Raw genomic sequence first — 27,690 nt, forward strand, 5'->3', positions numbered from 1 at the left:
TCTTTTTGATTTGTCCTGTTCCACCTGCCTAACCTCATAAAATATTCTCTGCTATCCTCTTTTACCTGAACAGCTCCAACATGTATTTGAGAATTCAGCTCAAACGTCACTTCTTCAAAAAAGCTTTCTATCACCCTCCAACACACACACACACACACACACACACACACACACACACGCGCGCACACACACACACACACACACACATGTTGTGGTCCATTGGAAAAAGAATTTTCCAGGCTCATAACAGGGTGAAAAGAAAGAAGAATATATTGAAATAAGAGATGCTGCTAGCACAGTGGGACAACTTCCTGATAATCAGAGAGAACCAACCCTGAGTACATGATCATGTCTGTTCTTTTAGCCCAGGGAGAGGAGAGGTCTTATGAAACACCTGCTGATGTGCTGATTGGTTGGAGAAAGAAATGTTTTATGATACATTTGCTGGTTGGCTGGAGGCATATAAGGCCCCTATAGGGGCAAGGTGAGGAATGGGTGACATACCTTTCTTAGTAGTGGGGTAGAAAGGAGTGGGCCAGGTTTGCTCAAGGTGGGGAGAGAGCATTAAAATGAGGTGGGTGGGGTGATAAGGGTATGGTAATTCTTATCTCAGCCAGAGGCTATTTGAGTTTTATCTCCTTGGAGAGGTCTTGAAGTCCCACAATGCACACATATTAAAGTGGATTGTCCTGTCCTATGTTCTGCTAGTCTTATGTCCTTTTCTACATTCTTCTTTGGTTGTGTTATTAACATCTGCCACTCCCACTAGACTCAACATTTCATAAGATCATAGACACCATCTCTAGTTTTGCCAACCTTGTACATCAGCTCTAGACCAGTGTGCCAGCACCTAGTAGGCACCCAGTATATGTTGGTAGATGTATGAATGGACCTCTCAAACCAACTTGTGTAGCTTTGGTTGATCACAAAACTTTGAATTGCTAAGTTGAGAAGAACACTAGAGATATAGGTTATTCCTGATGCAGATTTAAAAGATTTTTGAAGATTTTGAAGGTTTTTCATGTGCATTTCAAGAAAAAAAAAATAAAGCTGAAAAATGTCCACAGTAGTTTAAAAAAAAAATGTTTGCACAGAATGACTCCTGGGTTTACTTCCTGACTCTTTGCTGGTTCTGCTTTTGCCACAACTACTGTATCACCCTCCAGCCTTCAAAAGGCCTAGATATGATGATGAGAACTCATAAAAACTCAAAATGCATGGAAAAAAAGAAACCAAATGGTTTTAAGATCATATTCCTTCCTTATTCACACTTTATTTATACTTATCCCTTCATCCTGAAATTACTAAAAAAAGTTGCAATCTCATGGGAATCTCTAAGCACATTTCTGACAGTAAGCACACTTAATGATTCTTTTTTTTTTCTTTATTAGTTAAAAAATAATGAACCATTGGTGTTCCTACTGTGGTATGGTGGGTTAGGGATCTCATTTTCTCTGAAGCTGCACCAGTTCCATCCCCAGCCAGCAAAGTGGGTTAAGAATCACAGTGCTGTAGCTATGGTATAGGTCTCAGCTAAGGCTTAGATTCAGTCTCTGGCCAGGGAATGTACATGTATCATGGGTACAGCCAAAAAAAAAAAAAAGAACCGTTTATAATTGGTATAATTATTTCCAAAGGGGAAGATTCTTATCTCATCGCACAAGGAATTCAGAAATGAGACAGAAATCGAGAAGTAAAGTGAAGATTTATTTAAGGAGAAATACACTTCTAAAAGAGATGTGGGAAGAGGGCCAAGCAGCTAGCCTGTATTTCTTTGGCACATAGGATATAATAAGGGTATACAATTGAATAGGAGGAATTCAATTGAGAAGTAGGAATTTGGGGGTCATATTCCCTGATTTTCATTCCAGCTCCACTTTCCCAAAAGGAGGAGGAATTTTTGTCCTTATTTAGCTTTGATGGGAAGTATCATGGCTTCAGTGCATGATGGGGACATCTTATCTGCAAGGCTAATTTTTTGTAATTTTATTGTCATGAGGGCATAAAGAGCAACATGTTACATTTGGATGCTAGATATTCATGACTTTTCCCATCTTTATTTGCCTCCAGGGTATTTATCACCCCCAAATATGTATTTACCTATCTGTCTGGTAGTTCCTGCTTTTCCTTGTCTGCCCATGGACCCTGCTATTTACATGCTGTGTGGTTTCCTGCCACCTGGCCCCATGTTCCCCTTTCTCTGTTCATGACTAGCTATCTGCTTGCTGTAACATAAGCTTCTTCTGAATTGTCTAAACCTGGGAGGGACTTTGTCTCCTTTTTCTCAATTTCTTTCACTTCTTTGAGTCCTACTTCTGTTTTTTTCCACATCTTCATAAGCTTCACTGTCTCCACCCCAACCTCTCTCTTGCCCATCCCTAGGCTTTCAAGATAAACCTTTCCTGATGCCTTTCCCTATTCATATATTCTACAATCATTCAGAAACATTTATTGAGGACCTACACATGTATGTTCGATATTTTTATATTGATGACATTCCAGAGCTTGTTTGCTTTTGTTCTACAATTTACACATTTTATTTCATTTGTTATTTTCAAGTGCTATTTAAAATTTTTTTCTAAAAAAGTTCTTTTTTTTATAATTTATAACACAAAAACTCCAGTGATTTAATTGAATTTATATTGTGAACTGGAGATTGACACTTGCCATCCACCTTTACACAGATTGAATCATGATCCACTGTAGCTGCCAAACATCAACCATCAACCATCAACACCCCAATAAAGGAGATCCTGGAAGAGATCAGGAGTGAGGCATCTGTGCATTGGGAAAACTGGTAGAACAGGTCTTCAGATTGTTAGGTATTTTCAGGAGATTTTATGAGTCCAATTGTTGCATCTCCTCACATTAAGAAAAGCAATAAAATCCATCATGGTGATGTCTGCTTCTTGTGACTAACAGCAATCTTCTCTAAAATGTGTGCTTTGTTTAATGTACCTCCCCCTTCACCTAAATCACATAAATTCTGATGTTCCCCTTTTGCCTCTTTGGAGCAGCATTTCAGAACTACCTGAAATGCTGCCTCCTGGGCTATAGTCCTCATTTTGCCTCCAAATAAAACTTAACTCTCGACTTTTATGTTGTGCACTTTTTTTTTTTTTTGCACCTGTGTCATATGGAAGTTCCCAGACTAGCAACTGAGTTGAAGCTGCAGCTGCCAGCCTACACCATAGTCATGGCAACACCAAATCCAAGCCACATCTGTGACCTATGTTTCAGCTTGCAGCCACGTCAGATCCTAAACCCACTGAGTGAGTCCAGGGATTGAACCCACATCCTCATGGATACTAGCCATGTTCTTAACCCACTGAGTCACAGTGGGAACTCCCAGGCAGTGCATATTTTTAAGTCAACAATATGAACACACATTAGGTATGACAGTTGGCTATAACTTAAGCCTGCTTAAGATGATCTTTTATATTATTTTGTAAAACCTCTTTACTGTAAATAAATGTACAAATAGTGCTTAAATCATCTTTCCAATGTTCTTCCATCATATTAAAATGATTCCCTTTTCTTTCTCTTATTATCATATTCTGACCTCTTAGCCTGTTCAGGCTGCTGTACCAAAGTATTATAAACCGGGTGGCTTATAAGCAATACAAGTTTCTTTTTCACAGTTCTGGAGGCGGGGAAGCCTAAGATCAAGGCATATTTGGTGTCTGGTCAGAATCCACTTCTTGGTTAATAGACAGCCATCTTCTCTTTTTTCTCTAATGGCAGAAGGAAAAGGGAGTTCTCCAGAGTCTTTTTGGTAAGGGAATTAATCTCATTCACAAAAATCTCAATTCTCATGACCTAATCACCTCCCAAAGACCCTTGCCTTCTAATACCATCACCTTAGTGGTTAGGATTTCAACATATTAATTTTGGAGAGATATAAACATTCAGACCATTTCACCTGATCAAGGTCATACATTGCAGGAAATACTGACTTTACTATGTTACCAAGGAAGAATTCTAGAAGCCATATCCCTGATATGAAACTTATTAAAATAGTTCTCATAATTCACCACTTCACTCTTTGTCTCATAACGTATACTTTTCTGCCTCTGATTAGACTGAAGAGGTTTCAGATCCTCAAATATTTTCTCAGTTACCAAAAGTAGTCAGAGTCCTGAAACTTTCACCTTTCCAACTCCATTTTTTATTTTGTACTTTTAGCCTTTTTAGACTTTATAATTCTCTCATTTTTCTCAATATCATTACAATTGTACTCTGTTCACCTTATTTTTTGCACTAAGTCCAGTGTAATGAACAAATGTGCTAATTTCTCTTTCTACAAAATCCAAATAATGATGATATTTTCTTTTTCAAACAATTGGAAATAATTATTTCAGTCTTTTGTTAATGATTCCCTCTTGTTAGTACTTCAAATTATACTTTATAATAACAAATAAGACAGAATAACTAACACTTTCTGCATGATACAACACACACTTACCCTAAATAGTAATCCCAGATTTTCAATATATATTTCCTTTGCATCCCAAGCTATTATCAGGTCACCTTTGGTGGACAGACAAAAAGAGAAACAAGGTAAATCTATGGAACTATTCTTAAACTTGACAAAGAGAACACATGAGTGATGCCAAAAACTTTCACATAAACTATACTCAACATCTAAAAGAACCTACTACAATAGTATAGGACTCTAATGGCTAAGAACCAAGAATTAGGAGTCAGCAGATACAGAGGTAATGAGGTATACAATTCTTAATTGCATAAAGGCCTAAAATCTATTATAGCAAGGAAAACTCTCACCTGATGTCACTCATGCAGATTTCCTATTTTTCATTTAAAGCTAGATGGTTTTAATTTACAAAACATGTATACACTGTCTTTCTTTTGTCATATTTACTCCCACCAGATTGAGTTGGAATGCCTACATTAAGGACAGGATACCTGTTTTCTTAAAGGAATTATGGGCCTTAAGAAATAAGGACATAGATGGAAGACTTTATATTTAGAATCATTCCTTCAAGTGTTTTGAAAAAATCTATAACAGGTAAGCTTTTTATCAAGTTTGTCCTGAGACTGTTTCAGTGTAAGGATAAGGCCATGCTATATAATAGTTCCAGAGTTGTCCCAGGACATTGAGCAAATTTTATGCGCTGGTGTATGCTTCCAGTGTTGAAGTCTCTCCGCTCTCACTACTTCTTTTGTCATATGATGAGCAAGGGTATTGTATCAAGAGAAAGAAGGGAAAGGGAAACATGAAACATTACTGTAAAGTGGGTGCTTATAACATTTTTATGAAAGCCTCATTGAATTTTGTGCAACTTGGACTGCTGCTGTTCGTGGCTCCCATACAATGGGGCAATACACCTTGTGGTCAATAGTCTATGTCAAAGAGTCTCTATTGTTTCTAGTTTTTATTTGTTTCAGGATTTCAAAGAGGTCACATGTTCCAGGAAGAAGAATTTTAATAATCTCCATAGTGATAACACCTCACTGAATTTTCCTAAGAGTTAAATATGAAAATGTGAAAAGGGTAGCTATCACTATATTGTTATCTATTTTTTCTTTTTTTAATTGTAGAAGGTGTCTTTTTTTGTTGTTGTTGTACAGATATATCAATCAGGGTTCAATCAGAGAAAAAGAACTGGTATGAGGTATATAATAAGGGATTTATTACAAATTAGCTTGTTGGATTTGGGAAGCTTGGTAGGCAAGTCCAAAATTCCTAGGGCAGACCAATAAGAGAAGGCTAAAACTTCTGGGAAAAGCTACAGTCAAAAGCAGAATTTCTTCTTCTGAGAAATCTCAGTTCTGCTCTTAAGCACTTTCTATTGATTGAATCTGCCCCACCCAGATTATCTAGAATAATCTCCTTTACTAATGTGAATTGCTTATGAATATTAGTTTCATCTAAAAAATACTTTGACAGTAACACCTAGATTAATTTTTGTACAAGTAACTGGGCATATATCTCAAGGTGGTACGAAAGCTAACCATCATAATAGGAGATTCATTATCCATAATCATAAGGCATACAAAAAAGCAACCACAAAATAACAATAACAAAAAAATAAACATTTACTTTTGCTAATAAGTCTAAGATAACCTGAGTGACCCTCCTGACCTTAGCTAGTCTCACCTGATATTGGCTGGCCTTGCCTAGGCTTTGGCAGAAAATAGGCAGGTTTGTTAGAGGATGCTGACCTAAAAGTTGGCTGTGGTTGGAATGGCTCAGTTCTTCTCCAGGCAGTCTCTTATTCTTCAGTAGGCTAGCTTAGTGTCTCTTCTCAATGGTGATGGCAGGGATCCAAAGCAGGAATGTATAGACTTAGACTAGACACCTTCTTTTCTGCCACATTCCATTGGCCAAAGTAAGACACTAGGATAGCCAAGATTCAAAGGATAATGAGACAGATATTATCTCCCAATGCGAGGAGCTATAAAGTCAAGTTTTTGTTTTGTTTTTGTTTTGGGGATTTTTTGCTATTTTAGGACCGCACCTGAAGCATATGGAGGTCCCCAGGCTAGGGGTTGAATCGGAACTCTAGCTGCCAGCCTACACCACAGCCACAGCCACAGCAACACAGGACCTGAGCCGTGTCTGTGACCTACACCACAGCTCATGGCAATGCTGGATCCTTAACTCACTGAGCAAGGCCAGGGATCAAACCCGCAACCTCATGGATCCTAGTCGGGTTCATTAACCACTGAGCCAGGAAGGAAACTCCAAAGTCAAGTTTTAAATGGTATGTATATAAAGAGATCTAGAAAACTGGCAACATTTTTGCACAAATCTACCACATCTAGGCAATATAGAAATAATAAACAAAAAATACTAGGGATTTCTGAATCATTTGACATGCTGTTTTCACAAAATTTTAATATCCTATTTACACAAATGGCAAGAAGGTCTAATTTTATGCTAATATGAAATGAACACGGAACATCATCTAGATTTTCACATCAATTTAAAATGCAGTATTACACAGGGTTAATTATTTTATCCAGCATATATTGGAAAGCAACATACAAAAGCCAAGAAGCCAGATGGTAATAGTGATTTGTGCTTCAGGTTTTACATAACGGAAAGTTCAAGTAGAAAAGGAGGTGAATAACTGAGTGCAAAGAAAAGTGGTTGAAATTGATAGACAAAAAAAAAAGAGAGAGAGAGAGACAGATGTTGTTAAAATGTAAGAAGAAGAGATCAGTGTGCAGTTGAAATGTATATGTGGAGTCAGGCCTTGCCTTAACATTTGTGAGGTCTAGGGCAAGCATAGAAATGAAGACCCACTCAACAAATACCTAAATATTTTTAAATTATAAATAAAGCTAACAAAGTGTTAATTAATATGTATCTATCCCTCATCTCTTGACCATGCTACCTTTATCACAACCTGGAAGAGCCAGAGCCCCCACCAGAATGGGCAGCATAGGACGCACCTGTCCACACCCTGGGTTTGCCAGTGTCTCTTCTCACCTGGCTTTATCCCACCACTTTATGGTGAGGTCTAAGTATGGATGGGAAATCTCACATTCCCAAGCTCCATTGATTTTCCTACAAATAACTCTCTTAACCAGGCCTTGAGCCTATAAAATGCAACATCTTGATTTGAGTCACCCTCAGGAGGACGGATCTGGGGAAGGGGTTTGTCCTGGTGCTCAAGACATGATCAAGGCCATTTGAGCAGGAAATTTCAGCAGCTTGTGACTCAGCTGTCTGAGAAGGAAGGGCAGGGGTTTGAGGTAGGCAACAATTCTCTGCATGACTTCTAACCACATCAGGAAGATGTACACAAAAGGGGAGTGGAGCAGGGTCATATAAAGGGGACCCTCTGGCCTGGGACTAAAAAGCAATGCTGTAGTAATAACTTGAAGAAAAGAAGTCTGAGGAATTTAGAATTGAATCTCTAGATAATTAAAGAGGCCTAGGAAATATATGTCCAAGTCGCTGGATTACTGACCTGAAAAGAAGATAAAATTAGGATTGAGGCAGGTCAAGATACTGATAAGACTAGATAAATTAACTTTTGGACTCCTGGATGTATATCCGGACAAAATTTTTGGATACTGAAATACCAAGGGTGGCAGCCAGAGAAGGAGGAGAGCTTGATGAGTCAATTGCCAAAGAATTTAATGAATAAAATAAATAATGAAATGGTCAGGGAAGTGGGCACGAAAATATAGCCAGATGGCAGATTTCAGTACAGAAGAGGTTGAGATGAATATTTGATGGGAAATTAGAAGACACTGGAGAAAACAAAGGTTGATGCCGACTCCTAATCCTGTCAAGAGCAGCCATGTGAAAATAAGCATCTATGATTTAAAGGCTGGAGAAGAACCAAGTCTCATCTCCAGGATCAAGTGCAGTGGCACTTGCCCTGTATGTGCCTAATAAAAAATGGCTGAATTTATGGATTACACTTGACAAAAGGGAACACTTTCTAATAATATGCTCTCCAAGGATTGACTTAAATATGGAGAAATGTTCATTGGAAAGAGGATAACATAGCATTTGATGGCCTTTCAATTCTGTTTCAAAATTGTGAGTCTGTCATGGTAATTAGATTAACCAAATTTCAATGTGCTGATATTTAGACACAAATGTGAACTGTATCTGAAACACATATCCATCAACCTTTTGCACAACTTTTTACAAATTATTTCTTGTTATAATGAAAAACTGAAAAAATCCAACATTTTTAAGTTACAAAATATCACAGAGCTCCACTAGGATTTTTAACATTTGGGGAAAAGAAGTTAAATGAATATGACCACCTTCTAATTGATGCAATTACTAAAAATATCATCCATTAGAAATAAATTTCACATCAACAGGGCAGTCACAACAATGTTTCTGAAGCTCAGTTTTCTACCCATTTGTTGGTCATGACTAGAATGTCTTTAATGGAATAGAAGATAAAACATCTCACAGCTATCATTTGATTAAACTTTTGCCTTGATGGTATATGTGTCTCAAAGAATAAAAATATTTTTAAAGGGTCTTATCATGTTATGTATTCACTTATTGTCCAAACATGTATTGAGTGCCTGTTGTGCTAACATTTGGAAGCAAAACTGATCTAAAAAGACACAGAAAGTTTCTTTACATAGCTCATAGCCCAATGGCAAAGGCAAATAATAATGAATTCAATGAAGCATTACAATGGAAAAATATAAGTTGTCAAGGAGTTCATAAGTAACTAACACGGTAAGAAAAAGCACTTTAAAGGAGGTACTGATTAAGCTGATACCAAGTATGAGTAAGAATGAGCCTGGAATAAAATTGGGCCAATACATTCAGCACAGGAATACACTACAAAGAAAGAGGTGAGAAAGAAAATATCATATTATGAAACTGAAAGGAATCAACAGAGTTAGAGCATAAAGTATAACGATTAGAGATGAAACAGAAGGGTAGGTAAGGGTGAGGTTGTGCCTGGCCTTATGAACTATATACAGCAATTTGGACCTTAAATCAGGGTAGTTGGAAAAATGTGATGGATTATAAACAGATGGGTAACATGATCATATTTTCAACTTAGTGGGGTAGGGAATAGAAAATGAGAAGAGTGAGACAGGAGTTTAGATGACAAGTCAGGTGGCAACCTTCCAAGTGAGAGGTGATGATGGTCTGGTCCAGGCTAGGGAAAGCAAGGATGAGAAAATCATCATTTAATTGGATAATGGCACCAGCACTCATGACCCTTGCTGACTGAGGCTGCAGACGGGAGAGAAGGAGACCATTTGTGGCAAATGAATCTGTTCAACACAATTATTAGTTGACCTTTAAAGGCTTGAAAGACATGTGAAAATTTACGGCTACTAAGTAGCTTCATAAAAGGTCCAAACACAAGCAGAGCGGTCTATGTTAGAGAAATGGACGTGCATAACCCTTCAATGAATAAACAGTACCTGGACATTTTCAAGGCTTGAATAACCACAAGAAAAGAGAATTGACCCTAAAGAAAAAGCCTAACGATTATGAAATTTTAAGCCAATAATCTTTAACCCTACCAAATCCAATGCAAATTTTTTTAAACTAATATTTTGCTCTGCCAACTTATCTTTTACAAATGAAACACATAGATAATAAAATCTACCTGTTTAGGAGTTCCTGTTGGGGCACAGTAGTTAACGAATCTGACTAGGAACGATGAGGTTGCAGGTTTGTGATCCCTGGCCTTGCTCAGTGGGTTAAGGCTCGGGCGTTGCCATGAGCTGTGGTGTAGGTTGCAGAGGCGGCTTGGATCCCGCCTTGCTGTGGCTCTGGCGTAGGCCGGCAGCTGCAACTCCTATTAAACCCCTAGCCTGGGAACCTCCATATGCCACGGGAGTGGCCCTAGAAAAGGCAAAAAGCCAAAAGTCAAAAAAAAAAAAAATTTACCTGTTTGGTTAAATGAATGAAGATATCCTTGGACAGACAAAGGTTAAATATGCAGGATATTTAACCTGTATATTTATGTAATATATAAATATAAAATAAAAATATATAAATATGTATATATTTATATATAAATATATATATAATAAAAAATATATATATATTCACTTGAAATGTGGCAAATGTGGGTGAAAGGATCCAGAGCATAAGGGAAGGAATTCACCTGGTGCAGCCCAAAGTAAAAACTTGATTGTATTGTATGTTTTTAATGTTTTTTAATTTTTTATCTATTTTTTATTTTTATTTTTCTGCTTTTTAGGGCCATACCCATGGCGTATGAAACTTCCCAGGCTAAGGGTCAAATCAGAGCTACAGTTGCTGGCCTATACCACAGCCGCAGCAATGCCAGAGCCAAGCCGTGTCTGTGAACTAGACCACAGCTCACTTCAATGCCAGATCCTTAACCCCCTGAGCAGGGCCAGGGATCAAACCCGCATCTTCATGGATACTAGTTGGGTTCATTACCGCTAAGCCACAATGGGAACTCCTGATTATGTTGTAGATGCAAATAAGGTCTCAGGTTTGGTGCTGGGAGGCTAAGAGGTTCTCTTCCAATGATGGGGACTTTCTCAATGAAGTCAGAGGTGCTGGGGTCCAGAAAAACAAGACAGGAAAGGGAGGATCTGAAGTATAATAAAGGAGAGTATTCAAAGCAGCTTTTGTGAAACTCTATGAGTAATGGGAAAACATGTACAGAGGAATGAATTTTGAAAATGGGAGGAAGCTACTTAAAATGATATTTAGCATTTATTACAATAATCTTCTCTATATTGCATGTTGAAAAAAAATGTTCTGGAAATACAGTGTTCCAATGAAGTGACATAAGAGAATGTTTCCTAAGAACTTTTGAGGAAAAACCTGTTGAATTCCACAAAAATTGAGTGGATGATAGACAAGAACCTAGGATACAAAAGAGTATCATTTTTGTAAACTGATGAAATATTTCTTGTTTTTAAAGCAAGAAGTTAGAATCTGCTTTAAACCTACTCATGACATATTCAGTCAGGTAATAATTCTTCTTAAAAGGTTTGCTTCTTGAATCTATTTGTGACCATCACTGCAGGATGCCTGTAAGATGGGCTCAAAAATGAGAAGAAAATAAATGCCTATTTAAAGTACTTTTAAAGGCATCAAGTTTTAGGTCAGTTTGATGACTTCTGTGCAAAGTTAACTAATGAACTGCAAAAGGATTTTCAGTATCAATAAAATTGAATACCATTAAGCTTTCCCTTAAGTAAACATTCCCACTAGAATAGTCTCAGAACCACATCTTGATGCATAAACAAGGGAAAAGATCATATCGAGGGGAGTAATTATACCCCAGGGACCCCTAAAGGACTATTATTTCAAGAGTTCTGAAATAACTCAAAAACTTCAGCTATTGCTTCTCTTTGAAATGCTGAGTAGCTAAATTTTAAGCCTTCACCTTGTCTCTAGTAGAGCTGAGAAATTTGTAGCTGTGGCAAATTTGATTCAACAAATATTTAAGGAGTTCCCACTGTGGGGCAGTGGCTTGGGCATCCAGTGTTATCTCCATGGCAATGTGGATTCAGTGGGTACAGTGGGTTAATGATCTGGTATAGGTCGCAGCTGCTGCAGCTAGTATTTGATCCCTGCCCTGGGATCCCATATGCCATGGATATGGCCAAAACCTAACAAACAAACATTTAGACACCAGTTTGGAGTTGTGGGGACACTGAGATAATAAGCTGCAAGAAAACTCAGCAACTAGCCCTAGAGAAAGACATGTTATGTGTAGCTGCTGCAACACAAATCAAGAATCAGAGCAGAATTGTTAAAAGCATCAACTTTTTGAGTCATATCTAGGATTTAACTATAGCCTCATGACTATCTGAGTTCCTCATGACTGCGAAACTTTGCATAGGTTACTCTTCTGGGCTTCAGTTCCCTTTTCTACACATGGGGGAAACTACAAAGTACATGTAAGGCAGTGACTACTATGCATGAAATAAGTAACAAGTGGAAGATAGATGCTATTGTTATGTGATGGGAAGGCACATTCAGAATGAAAGGGTGAAGTATGGAAGGAAAACCATCCCCCAACTCCCACTCTTATTTCAGGCCAGAATCAAATTCCAAAGTCATCTCCAAACCAAAAACTTCCAGAAAAATAAGTTTTAACTTATAAGTTGTTGTCAATATGACCACATTGCAAAAGTTTCCCTTGACAAAAGTCATCCCCTATAAAGAGCCTTTCCATTTTGGGAGCTACATAGATTAGATTTTGCTATCAGAAATCCCTCACCTCCAAACATCTAAATTACATCAGCTATAATCTGATTACTCTGAATTTATTTCCACACCGAAACCCAAGTTCCATCTTTGAGGCTTATAACAGTGCTATGACAAATACCACTGAAAAGAGTAATAATGTTCCTAGGGAGTTAGCAACTCTCTTACCACAACAGTTTTTGGTTATGACCCAACATGAAAATAGTTCATTCTAAATACATCCATAAAAATACATTAACCACCTCTTCCAAATGATTTGATGCTAATTAGAAAGGACAACATACAAGGAAAGTTTAGTTTCACTTAACCTCTTACAAATGACCCTGAGAATATCTTGCATATATCTTACATAACATCTAACTTGTTGAGCTTTATGTAAAAACCTAAGCAATTTATAATAAATTGTGGCATGACTCATTAAATATCGTCCTATACTCTCTTGGTCAGTGATGAGGAAAACACAAAATTTGGGTGTGTTAAGAGTCAAATTAGGATAATGTAAGACTAATGGATGTATCAGATGTTGTTAAAATTATCTTCAAAAACATTTTTCTCCAGATAGGTTTTATAATTTTCATTTTACACAATAGACCTAAGCTCACAGAATCTGTCAATGATGAAGGTAGAACCTATACCTAATTCCAAATCTTTTGGCTTACACTTCACTTGATCCCTCTCAAATTCAGGAAAAATAGTGAATCATCAATAAAGATGTCTCTGCCAGAATTTAAGAAAAATATTTAATCCATAAAAAGGAAGAAGCCTCAGAACACAGAACTCACTTACCTTCAACCAACACTCACTCAATTCCCCTTACCTAATATTTACATATGTCCACGGCCATAATGAGAGGGGAAAAAAAAGAAATGCCTTTGAAACTATTAGTAGTAACCATAGCCATCATTTCTTATATATGTAGGAGCAAAAAATATACTTCTAGTAAAATTAGCAATTTGCAGAATAATATGTACTATATGATCTCAATTAAAAAAAACATGTAAACTACATTTCAAAAGGTCTATTCTCATAGCAGCGCTATTCACAATAGCGATTGGAAGCAACCTAAATGTCATGGACAGATGAATGGATTAAGAAAATGTGGTACATATATACAATGGAATACAACTCATCCATAAAAAAGAACAAAATTATGCCATTTGCAGCAACATGGATATAACTAGAGACTATCATACTAAGTGAAATGTCAGAATGAGGCAGGCAAATACAATATGATATCACTTATATGTGGAATCTAAAATGTAGCACAAATGAACCTATTTACAAAACAGAACAGACTTGTAGTTACCAAGGGGGAGGAGGAAAGAGTAGGATAGGCTGGGAGTTTGGGGTAGGTAGATGAAAACAATTATATTTAGAATGGATAAGCAATGAGGTCCTGTTGTATAGGACAGGGAACTATATCCAGTCTCTTGGGATAGACCATAATGGAAAATAATATAAGAAAGAGAATGTGTGTGTGTGTGTGTGTGTGTGTGTATAACTGGATCACTTTGCTATACAGCAGAAGTTGGCACAACATTGTAAATCAACTATACTTTAATAAAAACAATTTTAAAGAAAAAAATGTGTATTTGTGCACACATGGAGAAAATACCTAAAGGATTTTTAACTGTAGTTTCCACAATGAAATGAAATTTGGGATTGAGGGAGTCCTTAAGTTTTTACTTTGTACAATTCAAATCTAAGTTGTTTTATAAGAAATATATATCATTTCCTTATAATAAAATAAAAATTAATTGAAAGTAATAGTGTAAAAGTCAGGAGAGTGGCTATTTGAGGTGGAGGGTGTGTGTGGGTGGGTGATGCCAATATTTTAATTTTTTTAAATTTTTTATTACAGTTGATTTACAATATTCTGTCAATTTCTGCTATGCAGCATAATTTTGATCTGAGTAGTGGTTACCTTGTTACCACTTTATAATACTACTTAAAATTTCACACCTTCCTTTTGTACCACTTTCAGATATATTATTTTTACAATAAAACTACTTTGAAAAGGAGTCATCAAAAGCAATTACGGACATGACAGATAAATTATAATTCCTGATTTTACCTTCATATCCCAATGTAATTATTAATATCTCTGACAGGCAATGTCAAAAAATATCACAGTTTGGACAATAAATTACATGGTCCCTGACTAATAACCTACTAGCTTTGTGGTATTTTTAAAATTGAAAAAAATCCTTTGACGTCAGCTTGAATCCAGTGGTTCCCCAAATGGCACCCAGAGAGCTTTTTAAAATGTGTGGTAAAGTTTTTGGTTGTCCTAATGCCTGGAAGAGCTACTGGTATTTAGCTGGCTACAACCAAGGTGCTTATCTTTCTATAACATGTGGGGTAGAAATGCCCAATGAAGAATGACCTCGCTCTAGTGTTACAGATGAAAAAATTGAGATCACATGCATTAAGTGAACAGTCTAAGGGCAAGTTCTTAGTAAAATAGCAGATGCCATGACTCAAACCTAGGACTATCATCAATCTTTTTACATAGCATACAAAACCCTCCCCTCGCCATCTTCTTTCCCTTTCTTCCTTTCTTTCCTTTCTTCCTTCTTTCCTTCCTTCCTTACTTCTCTCTTCCCTTCATTGTTTCTTCCTTTCTCACTTGCCTTTATATTCTCTTTACCTACAAAACATTGACAATGGCATTCAACTCTTACTTGTAAATGATAGAAAATCCAACTTAGTATCAGAAAGTAGGGGACAGCTTAATACCCAACAGCATTAAGGGATTCAGGTGGAAAGGGATGTAAATCATTCTGAAATACAGATTAAAACTATAAAATCTCACCTCCTCTAACCTTTCTCTCCCCTTCAGGTTTTTCTCCTGCATCACTCTGCCAAGTTCAATTGCTTATTGCCCAGAATACATGATACAGCATCTGTGGTGGCTTCCACTGAGATTTATTTACCCAGATTTTCATTAAAATAGAAACTGATTTGGTTTGATAAAATGTTACTTATCCTAATAAAGCTCTTCAGAGCTTTGCAAATTTGCATTTAATACTCTTTAGTGTCATAACAGCATTAATAATCTGTGACTAAAGACCAATTTAAATAACTTTACACTTTCTATCTAATAGAGGTAGCTTCTTAATCTTCCACTTTCATGTGACTCAGGTCTTAACATACCTCAAAAAGTAACACTGATTTAAGCTGAATAAATCTGAAAATTCTTATAATCTATTGGCCCTCTCTGGATTTCCCAGTCATAAATAAAATATTGCCATTTGCAACATGGAAGTACCAAGAGATTTTTATACTAAGGGAGGTAAATCAAACAGAGAAAGACAATTATGTGATATCACTTATATGTGGAATCTAAAACAATGATACAAATGAACTAATTATGAAACAAAAATAGACTTACAGACATAGAAAACAAATTTATGGTTACCAAAGGGAAAACGGGAAGGGAGAAATAAATTGGGAGTTTGGGATTAACAGATACACACTACTCTGTATAAAATAAACAGCAAGGACTTACTGTATAGCACAGGGAATTTTATTAAATATTTTGTAGTAAGCTACAAGGGAAAATAATCTGAAAAAGAAAGTATGTAAATAATAATAATAATACACTTATTTTTGCTTAGGCCTATAGAATGAGCCTTTGGTACTTCCTTCAGAATAAATCACTTGATTTGCTTGAAATCTTCTCCTTAATAATGGGACTGAGGTAGAAAGAGGAAAAAGGGAAGTGGTAGTGGAAGAGTAAAGGCAACAAGTTAGCACAAAATAGTTAGGGTGTCACGAGTAGCAAGATGCTTCAGGTGAGACCTCAGATCCAGGGGAAACAGACTCACTGATGGAGATCCATTGCCGGTAGCTCAGGTGCCCAGATGACTGCTGAAGGAAATAAAGCATATCATGAAGGCTTTCTGCCCCCTTTTCACATCTTCTTCAATCTCTCTCACTCTGTCTCTCTGTTTCTCTTTCTCTCTCCTATTTTGATAGGAACAAGTAAAAAGGAGAGTAAAGTTGGAAGTGGTTCACAATGCAGATTTCAGATAACTGCCAAAAACAGCAGTACAGAAGGCACTGCACAGTCAGCCAGAATGTTTGAGTAGAAGCTGTTAAATGGGAGAATGGGAGGTAGAATCCAGGAAACTCACATGTGGCAAAATTAATTTTTTTCCTCCAGTTGTAGCCAAAAATCAAATCCAGGAACAGTCATGTTTTTTTCTGGCACTTGAACACAATTTTATGGGAGAATCATTTTTTAATTTTTCCATCTAGTTTAAGATTCCTTTACAATGAAATCAGTAAGGAAAAATGAAAGAGTGCTGGGAGAAAAATAAGTAAATAAATAGAAATATAGATTTGCAAGTGAAAAGACACAGCCTGGGCACTCTGCTTTTTTCAATATTATGTCTACTGGATGCAGTTGTAATTCTCTGCACTGTATAGGCTGCTTCTTAACTTCCAGATTTTCCAATTTGCTCTGAGCCCAAGGTTGATTACAATAGCTAAAGGAGTTCCCATTGTGGCTCAGTAGTAATGAACCTGACTAGTATCCAGGAGAATGGGGGTTTGATTTCTGGCCTCACTTAGTGGGTTAAGTATCAGTCATTTCCATGGGCTCTGGTGTGAGTCCCAGATGTGACTTGGATCCTGTGTTGCTGTGGCTGTACTGTAGGCTGGCAGCTGCAGCTCCAATTCAACCCCTAGGCTGGGAACTTCCGTATGCCAACTATAGCCCTAAAAAGAAAAAAAAAAAAATCTTACAAATGCCTAATACAGACAAAGCCAAAGGACAGCATGCCAAAAGCATCTGTTATAAAAATAGACCCAGAATGTTTTATTAAAAGAAAGACAAATTAAAGAAAACTAAATAAAGACTAATATATCAAAATTGAAGTGAAACAACAAATAATAACATAATGTAGTTTGAAAGGCAAAAAATATGAGGCAGGAAGAAGAGAAGGAGAGGGCTAATAGAGTGAAACAGTGAACATATCTCACTGAAAAAAAAAAGAAAATGTTCAAATTATGCAAAAATTTAAGTGAATAATGCCCTTAAGAACTGAATACAAAATATCTTCAAATCCATGCTCTTACTCAGATATAGTATCCTTGACAGAGAGAGGCTAAGGTCTGATCCAACAACTCTATGCAGGAATGAAAAAACCAACAACAACAAAAAGAACAAAGAAACAATGACCTAGGCAAAAAGCAGAAGAGCCAGTTCAACAATGGAAGTACAAGAAGCAATAAATTAAAAAAAGAAATTTGAGAATGGAGATGGAGGAAATTATCTAATAGTCTTCAAAACAATGTTATCAAAATTACACAATAAAAGATTAAAACTGAACACAATGATCATTTAAAAATATGCTATCACCAAACCAGTAATTTCTGTGTGAAAATATACAGGCGGACTTATAAATAGCTTTAGTGAAATCTTTTGATTAGATTTTTGTCATCTTTTTTTTCACTTTATCAAGGTCTAGTTGATTTACAAGTTTGTGATAATTTTTGCTGTACAAAAAAGTGTTTCAATTATACATGTACACACATCCATTCTCTTTCAGATTATTTCTCCAAATGGATTATCACAAAATATTGGGTAGAGTTCTCTGTGCATTAGCAAAATCTTGATGGAATTTCTATACATATAGGATTAGTGGAAAACCATTCAACTCATTCTCTAGAGCTACTGTAAATTTGATACCACATCCAAACAATAATTATAAGAAAAGGAAACAGAGAGTAACTTCATAGAGATTAGACAAAGGCAGAGAGCACTTACAAATCAGTAAGAAAGGAATGAACAGTAATAATTCAGTAATGTTTCTGTCTCTTTTGTAAACAAGGATAAAATTAAATCCCCAAATTCTACATGTAGGACTATATGGAATGACTGACTTTTAAAGAACACTTTCTTTGGAGATTTACAAATATTGTATTTTTTTAACCCAATAAACTGTCTTTCCACATCACTTTCTTATATTTTAAATATCAGAAAAAGACAGAGAAAATTATAATTTAAGATAAGAATATAAGTCAATAGCATAATGCCAGGTGCAATGATTGTTTTAAGTGCCTAGAAGAAAAATCTATGGTATCTAATTTGCCAAAGTATCAGTTTTAGAACTTTCATTTTCTTTTCCTGATCTCTTAGCACATATTTTAAAGAAGGACTTTTTTTTTTTTTTTTTTTTGCCTTTTAGAGCTACACTTGCAGCAAATGGAAGTTTCCAGGCTAGGGGTCAAATCAGAACTGCAGTTGCCTGCCTATGCCAAAGGCACAGCAACACAGGATCTGAGCTATATCTATGACCTACACCACAGCTCATAGCAATGCTAGAGCCCTGACCCACTGAGTGAGGCCAGCTATCAAACATGAATCCTTATGCATAGTTGCAAAGGGAACTCCTATTTTTCAATCAAATATTCCTTTAGTTTTCTTTTCTTCTTCTTTTTTGGGCACCCTGAGGCATATGGACTTCCTGAGCCAAGGATCAAATCTAAGCCAATTGTGGCCTATCCCCCAGTTGCACCAATGCCCAATCCTTTAACCCACTGTGCCAGGACTGGGATAGAACCAGTGTTCTAATGCTGCAGAGATGCCAACCATCCAGTCGTGCCACAGCTGTAACTCCAAAGTAACTTTTTTTTTTTTTTTTTTAGCTTTTTAGGGATGCACCTGTCACATATAGAGGTTCCCAGGCTGGGATCTAATCAGAGTTACAGCTGCCAGCCTACATCACAGCCACAGCACTGCAGGATCTAAGCCATGTCTGTGATATACATCACAGCCCACCGGCAAGGCTGGATCCCCAACCCACTGAGCGAAGCTAGGGATCTAACCTCTTTCCTCATGGATACTAGTCAGATTTTTTTTCCACTGAGCCAAAATGGGAACTCCCAAAGTAATCATTTTTTAAATAAAATTTTTTGAAGGAAATGCTTTTAGGCCTGGCTTATAACTACACATTAATTAAAGAATAATCTTCATTTCTTATAGAGAAGAGAGCTGCATTCATTGAGAGGCACAGCTTCATCTGGAATTTTCATTTTCACACACCAGGTACTGGAATTGTGGCTCAGAGTACGAAAAAAAAAAAAAAAACCATTGAAACAAAGCTATGTCAACTTGGATAAATATATTTTTCAGGAAAGTAAGGCAACTACAGTTTCCCTAACTAGCTACAAAATGAACATAAAAGTTAAAAAAAAAAAAAGAAGGTAGAGATTTGGCTTTTCATTTCCACTCATTCACTAGCTCTGTTCTTTGAAATGTCAAAACATTTGTGATAGGGATGGAGTAGGCACAGTAGTTGTAGAAGTCCCAATAAAGGATCATAGATAGAGAGGGAAATCTAGGGGACTTTGGGAGCTCAGTGTGAGTTAATAAATTCCTCAAAAAAACCCATCAGAACAAGGAAGGCTTGCTTGACTAGTGGAAGTGTAAGAATTGCCTCAGATCTTTGGGTCGGGGGTGGGACGACCAAGGGCAGGAGTTTGAGGACCACTCTTCTGCTGATCTGAACCAAGGCAGAGCTAGTACTCCTAGAAAGGCGGAGGTCTTTTCTGATCCCCACTCCCCCTGGATGATAAAACTGTAGCCCACCTAATCCTCAGGGCAGAGCCTCCTTACCTGCCCACTCCCATCTCTCACAAGCATCCTATCTTAATACATCTATTTCTTGCCTATTGCTTTGTCTCTCACTGAATTCCTTCTGTGTGGAGGCATGAAGAACCTGAACTTCAGTATGTCCAGACACAGGGTAGTGATTCTAATTTAAAACAGTGGGTTCAAGTCCCAATCTGGGTTTAGGCTAGGTTTGAGTCCCAATCTAGGTTTATGATGGGTTCAAGTCCCAATTTGTGTTCTGGCTAGGGTCAGGCCATTAGAACTGTCAGTTACATTTGTATATATATTTTATAAAAATGGGGATAATACTAACCTACCTCACAGAATGTGAGTAGGATGTGATAATAAATAGTAAGCGTGATAGAGTAGTACATAAAATACATGTGAAAACCTGAAAATAGCTGAACATTATATGATTATGTACAATCATCATAAATCCAAAATATGTATAGATGACTTTCCTCTACACTGAATTACCTCCCTGTGATGGAAATAAGACAAAGGTAAGTGTTCAAACAAAATTCAAAGGTCTGAATCCAAAAACCAAATTTGCCCTGAGTAACAATGTTTATTGACCAAAGCAGGTGTGTGTGTGCGCATGTGTGTATGAGTATGTGTGCATGCACATCCCAGAAACATCTTATCTCAGCAGGAACCCCTTGGATAAGAATAGGGTCTATGTTATTCTCTAAGAAAGAGAGTGACCAAGACTTATCATTCCCAGTGGACTTGGCTGAGTATGATGTAGGCAAAGAATTAACAGGATAATCAAGGATGCAAAGCAAAGCATTTCAAAAAATAGAGAGACTTTCTTATTTCACTTGTATGGTAGGTGTTTACAATATTTTCTAGGCTTTATGACGATAACCCCAGAGGTATAAATTCTGTGGATGATTATTGATATGTGAAACTGAGACTGACAGCACTGATGGCCTGGACATAGCCAGAACCCAGATTGGGACTTGAACCCAAAGTTTTAAATTAGAATCATTCACCCTGTGTCTGTACTTACTGAGGTTCAGGTTCTTCATGACTCCATGCAGAAGAAATTCAGCAAGAGACAAAGTGATAGACAAGAAACTAGATTTATTAGGATAGGACACTTGTGAGAGATGCAAATGGGCAGGCAAGGGGGATATGCCCCTAGAATCCAGTAGGCTATATTTTATCCTCCAAGGGGAGTGGGGTTGGAAAAGCCCTCCTCCACCTTTCTGGGAGTGGTAGCTCCTCCTTAGTATCCAGTGTTGTGTGTATGCAAATCAGCAGAAGAGTGATCCTCAAACTCCTGCCCTTGGTGTGAATCAGAGGGCAGGCCTCATCTCATTCCCTGCCCAATGATCTGAGGTAATTCTCATGCCTCCACTAGTCAAGCAAGACTGCCTCGTGCTGATGTCTTTCTTGAGCAGTTTTTAACTTAGAGTGATCTCCCAAAGCCCCTTAGGGTTCCCTCTTTAACTGTGGTCCTTTATTGGGACTTCTATCCTGTGCCTACTCCATTCCTATCAAAACTAGTAAACAACTTACCATTTACATGGGTATATTCTATGTTCACATAAATTCATACATGACTATATGAAAAAAATCCTCCTTACAGTTTAGAATCTAAAAGAAAAAAAAAGAAAACCTAGGGAGAAAAAAAAATAAGTAGTATATGAATACAGAACATCATTTTGGTTAATTGCTGGCTATACTTTTACTCTGGAATTTCCCATTGGCTTAATTCTACTTTATGGACAAAATTGTTATTACTTCCCCACCCCCAGAGAATTTGAAGATTCATATTTCTGTGTTGCTAAGTGAACTAAATCCTTTGATATAGCCTTGAAAGTTACATTCCAGCTTTCCAATATTTTCCACATGGCTGAAATGTTGCATTGCCATAAAGCCCAGAAGATGGCCATAAAATAACTTATCTGGTTCAACTTAATTATAAATTTCCAAAACTAATTTTGTGACAGATAATGATTTGTATCTTATTTCCATGAGATTTCTTTTCCCTTTCCTGCTACTCTCAGACTAATTTGAATACTATTTAATCATGTTAGGGCACACTCTGCTTTCTAATAAACATCTATGCACACAGATATGATAAAAACAAGGTTTATTCCATAGCAAACCAAGTTAAAAGTGATTAAGAGAATAAGGGAGTTCCTGTTGTGGCTCACTGGGTTAAGAACCTGATATAGTGTCTGTGAGGATGAGGGTTCACTCCCTGGCTTCTCTCAATGGGTTAAGGATCTGGAGTTGATGCAAGCTGCAACATAGGCCACAGAAGTGGCTTGAATTCTGTGTTGCTGTGACTGTGTAACTGGGCAGAGCCCTGTGTGGCTCCTGGACACACTAGCTTTTCTGTGTCCCCTATTTCTTGTTTTTAGGGAATAAACTTTCAGGCTCCATGGCCTTCCCTGAGTTCCAAAAGGCAGTCAAACTGTTGCTAGTGGGGGTAAGGATGGGAAGCAAAGATCGGGGAGGAGCAAGCAAGACACAATAGTGCAGCCTTGGGGCAGGCCCCTGGTTTCTCCTCAAGAAACATACATAACAATATCTTTGAGCCCTTCTGCAGAACTACTGCTTGATAAAGCATTCTTCATTCTGGAAAGAAGTAGGACCACCAGAACCAGTCCTGGGACCACTGAACACCAGCTTTGAGAAACAATGCAAGCTTACCTCTACACCGATCCTCATCTGTGGCCCTATTTTCCACTTACAAAAACTATAAAGCCACCCCCTAATCTCACCTGGGGGCGGGGGGGGGGCACCACAGTCTTTAAGGCATGAGCCTGCTGTGGTCCCCTTTGCCTGGCAATGCAAGGAGGCTATATTTTTCTCCTTCACCCAAAACTCTGTCTTTGTATTTCTATTCAGCACCAGTGGACAGAGTTTTAGAAACAGCTGTGGCACAGACCTATAGCTGCAGCTCCAAATGAACCCCTAGCCTGGGAACTTCCAAATGTCATAGGTATGCCCATTACAAAAAAAAAAAAATGTTTTCTTATCATTTTCACTTTCTACATAATTCAGCAGTATTATAACTGCAAAAAATTATAATAATAAAAAAGAATGCAGTAATAGATATTTCTTGAATGAGCAATAAATGCAATCTGATGATATCACATAAACAAATGAGTGAATAAGCAAGTAAGAACTGATGGAAAATTGAGGCAGGATATTAACTCAGGTAGTTAGTGTAGGAGCATGGGCTCCCAAACATTCTTTTGATATGGATATTGATTAACCTTTGTGGCTTAAGGGCTCCAGGGAGTAACACCTCCACAAGCTCTGTTTTTTTATAGGAAATGCACATTCCCCACAGACTTTGTTTAATGCAGGAAATGTGAATCTCTAGCCCACTCCTCAACGGATAAAAAAGAAATGAGAGGTGTGGTGACCTAATCTAAGGAAAGAAAAGAACAAAAAAACCCATAAAATTTTGGGGACATTTCCAAACCTAAAACCCCTGTTGGCAAGGACTGGTATAGGTAATTGAGCAAAGCCAATGGGAGAAACCACATTTTTCTGGACCCCACATTGGTACCCCCCCATCTTTAAGGAATAAAATCCCCTAAAGGACAATAGAGAAGGGGGGCTCTTCTCCCCCCTCCCAGCTGTCCTGGAAGCTATTTGCTTTTCTGTAATAAAGACCGCTTGCTTGCTGCCTGTGTGTTCTCAGAGCTCATTCTTCCTCTGCCATGAACAAGAACCCAGATTCTGGTACCATCTTTCTGGTATCAAAATGATGCAACATAAAACCATCTAGGAGAAGGTAGCTAAGGTTTCAAGATCCCCCCACTTGGCTCTTTACCTACTCCTGATGTTATAATAAGCATGAAAAGTCCATAGATTTATAGATTTGAATCTATTCTTTTCTTTTAATGTTTTTAGTTAACATCTCTTTCAGCTCAGTAACTCCTGACCACTTAGAAAAGACTCCATGCAATAGTTTTGAGATAAGAAGGAAGGGGGTGGGGCACAAAGTTAGAAGAATGACACAGCCATTGAAGATACAACACAAATTGATTAGAACCCACTAAGCCCAAGATGGTGGAAGATTGGATTTCCAGTAGCTCTTGAGCCTTTTTATACACTCATTGTAATATATTAGCATGCTAAATAACACACCCACCAACTCCATGATAGGCATCATGACAGTTCAAAGGCCAACCTAAAAAGGCCAAAAATTGGGTAGTATCCCAGTTCCTAGAAATCTCCATCTCTTTCCCCAAATAGTTAGAATACTTCTCCCACTCATTACCATATGAAATTACCCAGCTCATAAAATCTAACCACCCCACACCCTGGGGGTGCTCTTCCCTTCTGAAATGTACCTCATTCTGCCTATAGAATGTGTATCTCTCTAAATAAACTTGCTTTCAGTTTAACTTTGGCTGACCCTTGAATTCTTTCCTTCACAAAGTCAAGGCTGTCACTTGGTGACCCATCCTAGGAACTTGCTATAGACCATTCTCTCATTCCCTCTTCTCTTACAATAGTTTGGTTATCTTGAAACATAAATTTCAGAAATGATTCTCTTAGCCAGTTCAAACAACCAGGTTTGGGAGTGAACCTTAAATTAATTCTTCTGCCATAGATTTGATGATCTCTGTTTCTAAGAATCAAGGGAGCATTCAAGCTCAGTAATTTGAATTTTCATTTTGTTGGTAAAATATATACAAGCCTAATTTCTACATGTCTTTTGCTCCGGATCCAGGTGCATTCCTGTGTGATTCTCTGCTAAGACTAGACTCCTAGCCTTGGACTGCAGTCAGCTTGACTGAGCCAGGACACCCTACCAGTCTCTTTCAGTCTGAGCCAGTTTTCTTACCTATGAAAAGGACACACAAACAATACTTAATTAAAGGATTCTTATGATGATTAAATGAGATACTAGTGACACTAGTATCTCCATAACCCATTGTTGTCTCTAATTTTCATCTTACTATCTTTATTCTAGACAATTTTATTCCTTCTCTAAAAAAGTAAAATATTTATGTAAATATTAAATAGGGGAAGGGAATACCTGATTTTTTTTAAAAAAAAAGCGAAACAGAACAGTTTAAATAGGTTAATAATTGTAACTGTAGAGTTGAAATGACTGTGCCCTGAATATCTGAGCTTTCATTATATTCCCCTTTTACGACGTATCTATTTGTGGTTAGGTAAGTCAGAACAAATGCAGACAAAATGTGACATTTGCAACCACCAAGTGATGCCTGGTCAAAAGGTAAATCCTTTGGTAACTTCTCCTTATTGGTAGAGATGGCCATTAATCTTAGTAGTCACAGTGGTGCTATTTTCAGTGTTGACTGAAGTACTGGTCCCCTTCCTTCTGTTCAAGCATAAATCTCATTCTTAGAGAAACACAGCATGGTTATTCCAAACAGAAGAAGCATGGATTCAAAAGATAAAGCAAACTTAAAGTGATGTAGAGATGAATTGCTAAATAAGATTCAGTTATGCATTAATCCTTAGTAAATCTAATGATGCATTTTGAATCTGATTAAGAGACAGCCAGCAGCATGTACAGATATTTGTGAATTGCTGAAGACAAATCCTAGCCAAAAAAAAAAAAAAATCAGGAGGCAATCAATAAAAATAATTATAATGTTAGAACGGTCTTCCTTTTAAAAATGCAACCCTACCTCAAATCATGTTGGAATTAGGAAAGGGTTTGGGAAACTTTTAAAGCTTTATTTTCAGTTCTCTTGTTAATTTCTTTAATTCGACTTGGTGTCAAGGGTCAAAGATCTTATTAAAGTTACACCCCCTTTAACAAAACTTATAGCTCAAGAAGAAACTAGAGTTGAGGAATTTAGAAATGCTTCATGTCAAATTCAGAAGCTATAGGAATATGCAAATATCTGTATGTCAGGTAATTATTTCAGTATTAGCTACACCATCAATCAGCTATAGCTGTCAAGTACACTTCCATTTTCCTATCAAAATCTTTACTCAGGGTTGCATTGATTGATACAGAGAGGTCATTAACAGTGCTTAGAAGTTTACAAACATGAAGAGTAAACCACAAAATTTAGCTTAGATCCCCAAATCTCCTAGGCAAGGGCCACAGATTCTGAGTTCTTTCTTTAATCCTATAAGCAGAGATTTTCATTATAACCAGTGCCTTATGGATTAAAATAAAAAGGCATAAATTCTATCTGGTCGCATTGGTCATGGCCTGTTTCCACATGTTAGTCATCATAATTGAGGTCAAAGTGGTAAAGAACCTTGCTTTGGGGTTCCCTCTGTGGTGCAGTGGGTTAAGAATCCTACTTCAGTGGCTTGGGTCACTATGGAGGCATGGGTTTGACCCCCTCCGGCCACAGCGGGTTAAAGGATACAACATTGCTGAGCTGCAACATTGGTCACAACTGTGGCTCAGACTGAGTCTCTGGTCCAGGGACTTCCATATGCCATGAGTGTGGCCATAAAAATAAAATAAAAAAGACTCTTGCCTTAATGTTCTTCCAGTTGATTCAAAATAAAATTCAAGGATTCTACTATGCATATTCAATTATCCATGCAATGTGTATTGATTATATGCCTAATGTGTAATTCTTATACATCTTGTCTCACGAGAAATGTCTCCTCCATCACGCCTCATATGGTTGGGAATTTGTGTAGTGGAACAATAAATTGGAATGGCAGAAAATTTACAGACTTTTCTAACAATCAAGTGTTTCTTTAACCATAGAAAAAAATATTTGTAGTAAACAGAAAATGGCCTCCCAAAGATCCTCAGAATTTGTCAATGTATTACCTTACATGGCTAAAAGGACTTTGTGGATGGTAACTAGTTAAGGACTTTGAGATGTAGCTGGTTATTTTGGGTTATCTAGGTAGGCCCGATTTAATCACCAGCATCCATAGAACAGGGAGGGGGTAGAGGTAATTCAAAGACGTTAATTGATGTGATGGCAGGAGCAGAGATAGAGGAACTGGAAGAGGTTGAACTCTCAGCTTTGAAGGTGGAGACGGGGCCACAAGCCAAGAAGTGCAAACAACGCCTAGGCTAGAAAAGGACAGGAAACAGACTATCCCTGAGAACTTCCAGAAGAAATGAGGCTCTGACAAAAGCTTGATTTTAGCCCAGTAAGACCCATTTTGAACTTTTGCCTTCCAGAACTCTAAGAGTTAATCTGTGTTGTTTTAATCTACTGAGTTTATGGTATTTTGTCACTGCAGCCATAGGAACATAATGCACTCAGTTATTTTAAATTTACTACATTTTAATGTGTGTTTGTGTATGTCATTCATACAAGTGTAAAGAGACAGTACACAAATAAGAGCAGAACCAAGTCAGACCCTATGGTGTGAAAACTGCTCTTTAAGACCGCTCTTCCTAAGCAACGAATCTTGTTTAATGATCTCTTTTTGCTCCAACTAAAGCATT

This window comes from Phacochoerus africanus, chromosome 1 (assembly GCF_016906955.1).
Source record: "Phacochoerus africanus isolate WHEZ1 chromosome 1, ROS_Pafr_v1, whole genome shotgun sequence".
Lineage (NCBI taxonomy): Eukaryota > Metazoa > Chordata > Mammalia > Artiodactyla > Suidae > Phacochoerus > Phacochoerus africanus.